Genomic DNA, 12,251 nt, shown 5'->3' with positions numbered 1-12,251 from the left:
GGAGCAGCGTACGCAGTCCAGAAGGCTGCAGTATTTCCTCCAAGAAAAAAAAAAGGCTGCTTCAACCCCTGCTGCAAGCAAAGTTCCGATTCCCTCTGCTGGCTATCTCGAATAGCAAAGCGATTTTTGCAGCTAGTCTGCTGCCGCTGGAACTGAACCCGGGAACTCAGATGCGGGCAGTGGATTATTTCTTATCCTTCCCTCCATCTACCCTACACAAGAGCTGCCTTCTTTTCTTTTCTTGCCAAGTTTCAAGGTAAGCCACGCTGCTAAACAAAACATAGAAGAGCATGGGAGGGAAGAGGATGAAGGGAGAAAGGAAAAAAAAAAAAAAAAAATGCAGAGGGACTAACCTTGCTGGTTAAAATGGAAAAAGTGTGTCCCGGATGCTTTTGAAACCTGTTAACACGCTGAAGCCAGATGAATCCAAGACCTGGTTTAGACACTAACCTTTTACTTCTTGGAGGACATGGAGGATGCTAAGTGTTGAAGAAATTTTAGAGTCTGCTCTGGAACCACTATTAATAAGCCAGGCACCATTAGATCACAGTGACCAACTTAGCAGAAATCATCATTCTTATCATTACATCCATTTTGTAAAAAATCAAAAGAGATGTCCCCTTAGGTTTATGAGCTTCTTTATAAAGAAAATCACTGTTTCTCTCATTGTCTATCTCTTTATGAGTATTTTAATTCATGGATGCTTTAATCGCTTTACTGATAGCACAAAAAAAAAGAACAAAAATCATAATTACTTGGCAGAGTTTTCCCCACCAATAATAAGTAATATTCTGACATGTCTATCAGCTGCTACATTGTAATACAAATTGTTTCAGAGAAAATATATTTCCTTAAAGGGTCCCTTTTCAAGGCGGGAGAGGCTAAAATTAGACGTGCCAGCTGTGTTTTCCTGTGAGTGCTCACGCATGCCCAAAGCGTGGGCAGACCAATATTGAGCTTTTCTCTACTTTGTCAAGTCGGCTCTGTTCTCCTCAGCCCAGAGTCGTCTTTTTAGATAAAAGGTTCCTGGTACAAATGCAGCTTCTTAGTCAAGAAGAACAGAGAATCTGGGCTCTACCACAATATCGTGTCCATCCACATACAAGTCTCACTGCCCCCGAGGCAACTGGCTTCCGCTCAGGAGTCTGGTTTCTGGAAGCTGTGTGAGTGCATGTATGTTCCTTGGAGAAAGATAAGGATGGTGGGTAAACAGTTTTTTGTTTGACTTTTGACAGGAACAACAATCAGAAGGAAGGAAGGAGAGAGGGTGGGAGGGTTAGGCACCCTGAGAACACCGTAATTGAGAAAATTAAATCAACTCTGCCTATGTAAATGTGTTATTCTGGGCCTCAGTTGTCCCATCTAGAAAATAGAAATTACCGCCAACTTACTGGCTGAAGGCCGTAAACTGAATGAGATAATGAATGAAAATGACATTGATTTAAAAATCCTTCAGTGGCATCTCATTGTTCAGACAGTAAAGTCCTGACTCTTAGAAGATTTTTCAAGACACTTGAAAACCCAACTTCCTGCTCCAGACTCAGACAGTAAACTCTGCCCCTCACATTCTATATCCGAGTCACCCTGAACTGCTTTCGGGACTGGAATGTGCTCTTTCAGAGTCATTGTCTCTGCCTAGAGTACTCTCACAACCACATCTCCACATCTCTTACCCTCCAGCCCATCTTTCAGGTCTCAGCATGGATATCATCCCCTCCGAGTAACTTTCCCTGGACCCTTGCTTCCCCACTGCACCTTATATTTGCCCTATTAGACTGCTTATCCTACTGTAACTGCCTGTTAATTGCTTGTTGCTTCTATGATGCTCTAAAAGCATCAGGAAAAGCAGGAATGTAGGAGTTCCCACCATTCTTGTTCAGCTTCGTATTTCCAAAAACTGGCATGGTATCTGGCACAAAAGAGATGCTCCATTATTATTTGAAAGACATCTTAAACATGATAAATACTTGTAACGCAACTCTCATCCTTCCTTCAGTACTTTTCTTGGTACAGGTGATATAGTGATACACAGATCAGAATAAGGCCCTTCTCACATAGAAATGCATTCTGGTGGGAGAGAGAAATAAAGGAATAAGCAAGCAAATGGGCAGTATAAGATCATGTGATATTTAGCGCTGTTAATAAATATAAAGCTGCGTAAAGAGAGACAGAGTCACAGGGATCCCACTTTAAATAGAGCAGTCAGGAAATGCTCTCTAAGGAAGAGGCTGGGGTTAGAGGAAGGGTGTGAACCATGCCCTGTGAGAGCACTTACTGCGAAAGCCTGGGCTTCCACCCAAACTGCCTTGATTCCAATCCTGCCTCTGCAGCATCGCTTTGCCTCCATTTCCTCATCCATCCAACTTCACTACCCACTTCATACAGTTATTATGAGAATTCACCAAGAGAAATATGTGCAGGGTTTATAACACCTTGGAACATAGTGGATCTGCATGTCAGCCTGCATCTGGGGGAGGAGCATGCCAGGCCAAGGGAACAGCAAGTACAGAAAGCCTGGCAGCAAAAATGTGTCTTCGGAATGTGCAAGAAATGGTGCAGAGGTTGGATGAAGCAAGCGAGGAGTAAAGACTATAAAATGAGGCTGGAGAGGTACCCTGGGGCTAGATCTTATAAGCCTTGGTGAGAACTTGGTATGGAAAGCTTGGTAGTGGCAGTTAATAGTACAGACAGGACTCTGTCCAAATATTCTGACTCTAGATCTAGTCATCTTCAACTATAGAATGCTGTCCTCCTAAATGACCTATTGATGTTCCTCCAAATTCTAAGATCTATAAGATCAGGATCCTAGATTGGTTCTGCCAATTTTGCCACTATGGACAAAGGACATCGGTATTCTTTCATTAATAACTGGCCTAGATACTCCTTGAAGGGAAAGGAATACTGTCACATTTACAAATGAAAGGCCAAATAAATAACTCCTCAGCCCAAGCTATGGCCCACTTATATGTCAAGTTCCCAGCATATGTTGATGCTCTCAGCAATTTCTGCACAAATTGTCGCTTTCCAAAATGCTGTTCTATTTCACTGGATTATTGTTATGTTCTGAGCATCAACTGTCATTAGCCTAAGAACATTCATTGAACATTTAAAGCTTTTCGTAAATAATGCAAAAACAGTTTACCACTTGTAAGAATTGTAAAATGTGTGTTTTTTTATGTTTTATTTTTTTCCCTCAGAGACACCAGTAGCCATGGCAATTCGGGAAGCAAGATTCTCATGTCAGAAATAGTTTTTATACCATGTCTGCTCTGTTGGAGCAGTAGTGCTTTCCATTTAAATGATCAGGTTAAGGTAGGAGGTAACAAGTTGAAGGCACTCTCTAAATCAGAAGCCAGCCTTGTCCCATTTGCCAAGTAACAAACAAATTTTGTACAAATCCAAGAGCAGCCAACTGCTTCAAAGGGCATAGACTCTTCTAGAGTCATGTGATTCACAGTGAAGACTGAAGAGGCACTCATTTAAGAGAAGTTCTTGGCTAATAGGATTCAGACGATGCCCCACATACTATCTGGAGATGGAGAAGTGAGGGTACTGAAATGAGGGTCAGTTGGGGAGAGACGGAGACTCTCTTCTGGTTCTCCCTTGATCTGTCCACTCAAGGAATCAGTGTGTCCTCTCTTTGGGTGATTTATTTTTTAAATTACAAAGACTTACTCAAAAGCCAAAGAAATGAACAATAGAGATATAAGGAAAAACCATAATTGTACTATCTTGGAAAGCAAGTGTACTATTCTGTCTTCAAGAAAGACATTCACGACCTTGAACAAAATTAAGAAAAAAAAAAAAAATCCTGGCATTTCCTGCCTTCTTTAATCAAATTTGTGAAATCTCTTTCCAACACAATAGTTACCAAAGGGGTGTTAAACATAAAAGTTGGTTTAAAGAAAAAAAAAAGACAAGATGGCAGATTGCAAATCCCAACAGTTACAACTTTCTTTCTTTTCTCCTACTGAATACTTACCAACGGTTTAAGAAAATATCTGAGACAAATTAGGAGAAAGAGACTACTAGTGATTCAAGTGTTCATGGTCCAAATGTAAACTATAATTGAATGCAAAAATATTAGTATAGATACAGGCAATACAAATTGGCCTTGAAAGAAAATTTCAAGCCTCTGGACAAAATTATAAAGGGCCATAGTTCAAGACAGTTAATCAAGTATAAAAGCAAGAATAATTTAAAACAGTGAACATTATTAACTTCAACAAAGTTTTATTGAGCATCTGCTATGGGCCTAAATAATCAAGGATATCAGTATAAATATTACCACCCTTGTCCTCAGGTAGACTTAGCAACTCAGCATCTATCAAACTTCAGCCACTCATAAATGACCTTAATGTTTTTTTCTCATATCTAAGTACCAATTTATAACAGTAATTATTAAATAATTTTTAATTGACTGATTTTTTTTCTGCAATACATACTTTTTTATACTTCTAAGCAATGATATACATAAAAGCTCATGTTTATTTTCCTTCTATTAAAAGTACATACTATCCTCTCACTCTCTCTCTATATTTTTCATAGCACTTAATGCTGAGGTAGGCACATCTGGTTCTCCTTTACCACTAGGATTACCAAGACTCACACTTCTCCACTTCCTTGAAAGTGGGCATGACCTTGTGACTCGCTATGACCAATCAAATGTGAAGCAGAAATGACACATGTAAGAGCTTTTAACTGCTGCTGTTTGATTCTCCAGCCCGCTCTTCTCTGATGGAAACATGTGCTGATACGGAGGAGCCATAAGAAGGAAGCATCTTGGAGAGCTGAGAATGGCTGCCTTAAATAGTCACCGTTGACTTGTCATGTGTGAGAAATAAACCTTTGTTATATTATGCTGTTGAGATTTGGTGACTTACACTGCATCACCTAGCCTACTCTGACTAACACAACATTGCTTGTAGTTGAATTACATATTTGTTGGTTTCCTTATTTGAGTATCTCTCCCACTAACATCTAAGCTCCACAAGGGCAGAGAATTTATCTGTCATGTTCACCCCAGCACCTAGAACGATCCTTGGGATTTAATACACACTTAATAAATGTTTGTTAAATAAATGAATGAATACAATGTTCATCTAAAATCATCTCATTTATCAGTGGTTAATGTATGATACTTTATGAAGTAATAGAAGGGGAAATGAGACATATACTCAAAAAGTAGGAACGTTAAGTTTTCTGGGAAGAGAATTGCTACAGTACTGAGTGTTCAGAGAAGGGGAAGGCTTTTCTGAACTGACTAGTGGGAGTGGGCACTGGGGTGTGGGGTTGACTAGTTAAGAAAGAAAGAAGGTGAAGGACGAAGTGAACTAAAATATAGATGGCCAACTACATACTAGACACTGCAATAGAAGTTTATAAATATTTCCTCCCTTAAGACTCACAGGCACCTGGGCCAGCCCCGTGGCATAGTGGTTAAGTACGCGTGCTCCACTGCTGGCGGCCTGGGTTTGGTCGCGGGTGCACACCTACGCTCCGCTTGTCAGGCCATGCTGTGGCGGCATCCCATATAAAGTAGAGGAAGATGGGCATGGATGTTAGCTCAGGGCTGATCTTCCTCAAAAAAAAAAAGATGCACCTGAAAAGTGGTTATGACAGTGGAGAAAATTGGGAGGGAGAGAGAGAGAGTTTAACTAGTCTATCCAAGTTCATCCAGTTATGACATAGAGGAATATTCCTGACTCATGTTTGTATAAGGCCCAAACCCAGGCTTTTCCCTCAGCATCATTTGATGGAGATCTTAAATGCTTCATTCCAAAATTAGATGAGAAAATATTTGTAGTTAAAACAGAAAACTCACAGTATACATAAAAGTCCTAAATAAGTCAGTGTGTCTTCATAGAAACAGATGGTGTTGAACCCAGAGAAAACTGGAAAGAAAAAGCACGGCCTGCTATCAAATAGCATAAACTCTATTTGGATGAGAAGTGTGATGGTTAATTGTATATGTCAACTTGGCTAGGCTATGGTGCCCAGTTGTTTGGTCAAACACCAGTCTAATGTTGCTGTGAGGTATTATTTAGATGTAATTAACATTTAAATCAGTAGACTTTGACTAAAACAGATTATTCTCCATAATGTGGGGGCCTCATCCAATTAGTTGAAGGTTTTAAGAATAAAGGCTGAGATCCTTCAAGAAGGAAGGAATTTTGTCTCTAGATTGCCTTTGGACTCAAGACTCAACATCAACTCTTCTCTGGGTCTCCAGCCTGCCAACCTGACTTGCATTATTTTGGATTTACCAGCCCCCAGAATTGCATGAGCCAATTCCTTAAAATAAATCTCTCTCTCTATATATATACACACACACAAAATATATATTAATATAGTAATATTAATATTAATATAATAGTTCATTATTTTATTAATATATATTAATATTAATATAATATTTCATGTATATGTATATCTCACTGGTTGTGCTTCTCTGGAGAATCCTAATACAACAGGTTAAGAAAAGGAAATATGGCAGTATTGAAGGTTAGTGAAACGGGCACTCACACTTTCCTAATAAATGTCTATAATGCTCTTTAATACAGCTTAACAAAATGTATAGCCTTAAAAATCTTCATCCTTATCACCCAGTAATTTCAGTTCTAGGAAGCTAAAACAGATCATCATTAGAATTTTAAGAATAAGTAATTAGAGAAATCTGAATGTCCCACTCTGGTTAAATAAATCAGAGTAGAGAATATGATTCAACCATTAAAATGATACTTAGAAAGCATTTTAACAATATGGGAAATGCTTAAGTTGAATAGCTAATGCAAAAATATCAGAATACAGCATTGTATATGCAGTAGGTTTTCAACTATGAAATATAAACACATAGACAAGAGGATAGAAGAACTACATAGAAATAGCAACAGTGGAACATTTCCTCTGTAGTGGGATTATTGGTGATTTTACTTTTCTTTTGGATAAATTTAGGCATTTTCCAATTTTTCTTCAAATGAGCATATATTTAATTATTTAAAATAAACATTATTCTAAGAGAAATTTTTAGATAAGTATATTCCTAAGCTGGTTTTTATTATTTGCTGACAGGAAATTTTTAAACACCCAGAGGTGACAATATCAAAATAAATTACGTCTACATTTTAAGTAGCCATTTCCTTCTTACCTGAATCAGACGTTAATTTGAGAAAAGTTTTAAGTCTTTCTTTAAAGTCTAGGAGCATCAATTCTACATCAAGAAAATGTCAAAACTTCATTTAAGACCTAAAAACAAATATTCTCATTTAATGAAAGAATAACAGCTACCAATGGCAGAGGACATATCTTCAAAAAGATTAATATAAACCTGTGTATCTATCTTAAGATTCTCATTTTTTTAACATTAACTAATTCTTTCTTTGTACTTCTAAGTTTCTCATAAATTTATTTGTAAAAAATATTGTTGCATCTCTGTTGGCTTGTTTACAATATGTTGTAGGAATAGGGTTTTTTTTTTTTTTTTTTTTTTTTGCTACCACTATGCCTCCTATATATGTCCATGCAAAAATTCCACTCTTTGCAGTCCATGGAGCCAATTTTGTCCCGATGCAGCTGGCAGAATCCAGCGGCCCTCCTTATAAGCCCACCTTCTACCATGACTTGTGTCACCAGTGGACCAGAGCTTTGGAAAACACTGAACTCAACGTAGGGATAGATGAGTAGCTGCCTTGTCCAACAGGAGTCACATTTTTCTAAATAGAATATCATCACTTTGTATTGATGGTCCAGCTTCCAGCTGCCAATAACTAAGCAAGTTGGGTCGATACAGCCAGATTTTATTGGCTGGGCTGATTCTTCTCCCTAGAAAAATCTAGAGTCACAGAAGTCCAGGCCAAAAGGCTATTACTAGAGTTATCAGATAAAATACAAGACATGCAGTTAAATTTGAATTGCAGACAAATGATGAATAAGTTTTAAATATAAGTATATCCCATTATAAACTAATGTTACCACAATAAGCAAAAAATTTAAAAAATAAAATAAAAAAAATAAGTATATCTCAAATATTGTATATGCTATGTCCCATGACATATTTGGGCCATACTTAGAAAAATTATTGATTGTTGTCTGAGATTCAAACCTAACTGGGTGTTCTGTATTTTTATTTCCTAAATCTAGCCAACCTACTCCTAACTGATGCACTGAGACAGTTACAGGCCTTTCAGAGGACACAAGAAGTGATAGAGAGTTCAAATTTAAGAATAATTGGCAATGGTTAATATTTTTAATCCCCTTCACACTCAAACTAGGTAAACCAAAAATGTCTACCTTTAAGGGTCTTAAACCACAGTTGTGTTCCTGATATGAATCCATACAGTGTTCTAGGATCCCCGTTTTTGTTATAATTGTGAACTTGTTTATTTTTAGCATGACAGGAAATTTGAATTTTTTTTCTTAAATTGTTATTCAACACAATAAAATGCCTGTCAAGAATGACAGATGCCCAGATCCCCATCCTTGATATTGGAAAGGTCAAATTTAGAGAACCAGAAAAACGTGCAAAACACAAGAGAAAAGATCATGGGCAGTGTTACCCAACGTGAGGTCCACAGACAAGTGCCGATCGGCAAACTCTCACGTGTCCATGACCAGCGAGTACAGGGTTCAAGAAGTGTCTGGCAACTTCACAGTAATTTCTCAGAAGAATTTTATGTCTCTTGTTTCTAAGTAATAAAAGTTTGGACTTGTATTTTTAAAGTCTGCTTTTTGCATTTCATTTTTCTAGTAAATTCTATTCTATTTTACAAAAATATCAGCTAGAGTCAGTTAGAAAAGAACAAAAACTAGTCTTTCCTGACAGATAGTTTGAAAAGTGCTGATCCAGAAAATATACAATTGTCATACTTCCTTTGATTTCCATTTGCACACTTCTAGTGGTGAAAAAGTTACAATGATGTGTTTTCTGATTGCAATACAAAGAATAATGAAACCTGCATGAACTACAAAGGAATAATTTAATTCCCTCAAGTGTACTCTTCTTGTTTTCCTAACTCATTCGCTTGTGTCTATTCCTTACCCTTTAACCTACGCCACCTTTCTGACCCTATGGAAGATATTTAAGAGTACCAAACCTGAAGCCAGGAGATGCAGGCCTTATTGGCTGTGAGTGACTGACCCTGAAGAGACGGATTCCTCAGCTGGAGCCTCAGTTATCTCATGTGTAAAATGCAGGTTGTAATGAGGTCATTTAAGGCCTTTCTGACTCTGATATTCCACAATGCCAGGATGCACTTGATGAGACTGCATCTTTTTGGCTACATGGGCACATGGACTGGCCCCTAGGGTAGATGGCTCACACCAACAATACAGGGTTGAAACACTTGAGCCAGTGGCTTTGTGCGACTCCCAGCCATTCCCAGCAGCTGCGTGCTGGGAGGACCCAACTCTAAAAACAGCACCACAAATTATGATTTGCCTTCTAGAGATGACATCTCCCCGAACGGCACTAAATCACGGCCATATGGTCAGCCTGACGCTTTTGCCAGTGCCTCGAAACAGTTCAATCCCTGGAAGTGGAGATCCACCATCCACCCTACCCAGAGGCTTTCAGTATTCAGCATATTCATGCTCATCATGCAGTCAGGAAACATAATTATTCGTTTTTCTTTAAGGAAGTTTATGACCGAAGGTAATGGGGGGAACATAAATGTACTGACTGTTTACTGAGACTCGTAATGCTAAGAACACAGACAAATAATTGTCGCTTGGAGATTTGTTCTTGTAGTGTGGAATCTTCATTTTTAGCAATTTAATGACTAAAAGTTTACCCACCTTGAGGAGAATTATTTAGGAGGAAATAAAATTTAGCACCTATTTCATTCCTTGCTCTTACAACTTTCATCCTGTCAGAAAACCAGCTTTCACATAAAATGTGCAGAAGGTAGTTTGTTATATAGGGCTAGTAAAACTAAGAGGTGATTAGTCCAAGGTAAACCTCTAAATAACAATGCCAAGTTTTTAACATTCACAGAGCTCTGGAGCAACATGATGTAATAAGTTCTCTGTGAGAGAGAAACATTCTTACTCACAAATTATCAAGAAAGGATAAAAAAACAGAAGCTAAGAAACCTGTTCTGGCCAATCAGTAAAAAAGTGGTAAAAGTTAGGTCAGAATTTAGCAAGTACAATCAAACGCTTACACCTCTTCAGAGTGAAGAAGCATGTTCATTTATGGCTAGGATGGGCTGTTGGTCAGACTGAGCTCATCTTAGGAAACTTTCTGGGACGGTCGGGCACTGCGGGGTGGAGAAACCCTGCGACTTTGGGATTCCTGATCTCCTATCTTAACTGCCGCAGTGACAGGTAAATGGTGACATTATGTGTGTGTGTGGACAGCTGCATTAAATTTGACAGTTTACCTCGCCTCACCCCCTCCAGCCCCGTGGCCATTATCTCAGGTTCCCCAGCATGCTGCCTTTGCAAGCAAAGAGAGTTAAAAGTGACCCACCTCAAGAAAGGAAATGTTTTCCTTTAAGTGCTAAATAAGACCCCTTCCCAGCTCACCTCTTTCCTTCCTTTCTACATCCAGTGGGAAAGAGAAGTGAGAGCTTTTCAGGATTAGCAGTGTGGCATCAAAGAGCCCCTTGCAGGGAGGATCCAGAGAAGAGCCTCTGGTACCTTGCTTTGAGGAGTGGCACACAGGAGCTCAGAGACAGCACATCTCCAAAAAATAGCCATTGGAAAAGGAGACATCTGGCCTGGGGATGCCTCTCTGTTATTCCTCCCTTAGGCTGGAAATGCTGAGTTCTCAGTCCATAAAAGAGGGCAAATTATTGAGAGGAACATACGGAAGGCAGTCTATTTCTCAGTGTGATGGACTCCCATCAAACCACGTGTGAGATGCCTATTCTTCATCTCTCTCTGGCTAGAGGTGTGGGGAGCTTATGCCAATGCTTGGGTTCATATTTGCATGGAAACTAAGAAAGTTTCTTCTATTATCTCCCGGAGAATGGTGCACATGTTACCAGGGACAGGGGAAACAGGCAGGGGATCACTGTGCTAAAATGGATGGTTCTGACGTGCCATCGTCACACAGTAGCTGTTAAAGGCCACTGTCCAATGCCAGTTTATTTATTTTTGCTGCAAACTCTAAAAATTAGTTTAGTTTCTTGGTAAAGAAACAACACTTGTGTCAAGGTCCCTAGAAGAACTGCACAGCATTGTTGCATAAACTCATAATGGAAGGATCTATCCATTATGACCAGGGATAAATGTATTGAATTAAATATGTTTGGTTTGGGAAATCTCTTTTTGTCAGTTCCAAGATAACCAATTGTCCGTTATCCCATGTCCTTCCTAAGAGGAGTTGATGTAGAAATATTTAACCTCCTCATCCATAAACATTTTTTTCTTCCCAGAGCAGGAAAGGGCTGATCGTCTCAAGGCCTTAATGTTATTTACTTCCCAGTGAAAGGATATGATTTTTATACCAAGTGTGGTTTTCCTTTAGTATTTTTTTTAAGTGCCTGCCTTGTAAATGACCCCTAGAACTAAGATCCTGACCACTTGCCCTTGTTATATATCTGGTGATCCTTTTCCCCAACAGATGGGAAGGGCCTCCTGATATGCCCCTGGCCTAATTTCAATTTGGGTAATTGCATTCTGTCGACTTGAAATTTCCCCACCAGTTTCATCTGCCTGGGACATGAAGCCTCATTCTCAGCCCTGAACTGCCTGGCGTGCCGTTGGAGGCTGGGGAACAGCTGGTGCATTCCACCCCAGAAGTGGATGCATTTTAGTGGCAGGTGCAAAGGTTTTCTTCGGCCGAATACAAATTCTAACCTAGGAATAAGCTTCATGGATGCTTTTTATTTTTTCAATGAACATAAGTAACTACCAGGAGAGCAAAAATATAAAAGTATCCAAAGCATAAATATGAATTGAGAGTAAAATATATTTTCCCTAAAACCAGTCTATTGTGTGATCATTTTGTACTCCAGGAATCTTATAATGCTTCTAGATTTGAATTTTGACAATAAGGATAAAGAATTCACATAAAGCAGACAACCATTCCCCTTCTGAAAGAAATAATTTTATATATACATACATGTATACACACACATACTTATATGTGTGTATATATGTGTGTTTGTGTGTGTGAGGGTGTGTGTGTCCCAACTCTTACCTCCCTCTGGAGAGTCTTCCTCGGTTTAGAATAAAAGCAACTTTCCCCATGAAACCGTGTTAGGCATCCTATGCATACCTCATTTGAGTAGGTATACATTTAATTA

Source organism: Diceros bicornis, chromosome 2 (genome assembly GCF_020826845.1).
Source record: "Diceros bicornis minor isolate mBicDic1 chromosome 2, mDicBic1.mat.cur, whole genome shotgun sequence".
Classification (NCBI taxonomy): Eukaryota; Metazoa; Chordata; class Mammalia; order Perissodactyla; family Rhinocerotidae; genus Diceros; species Diceros bicornis.
This window is presented reverse-complemented; position numbering follows the sequence as displayed.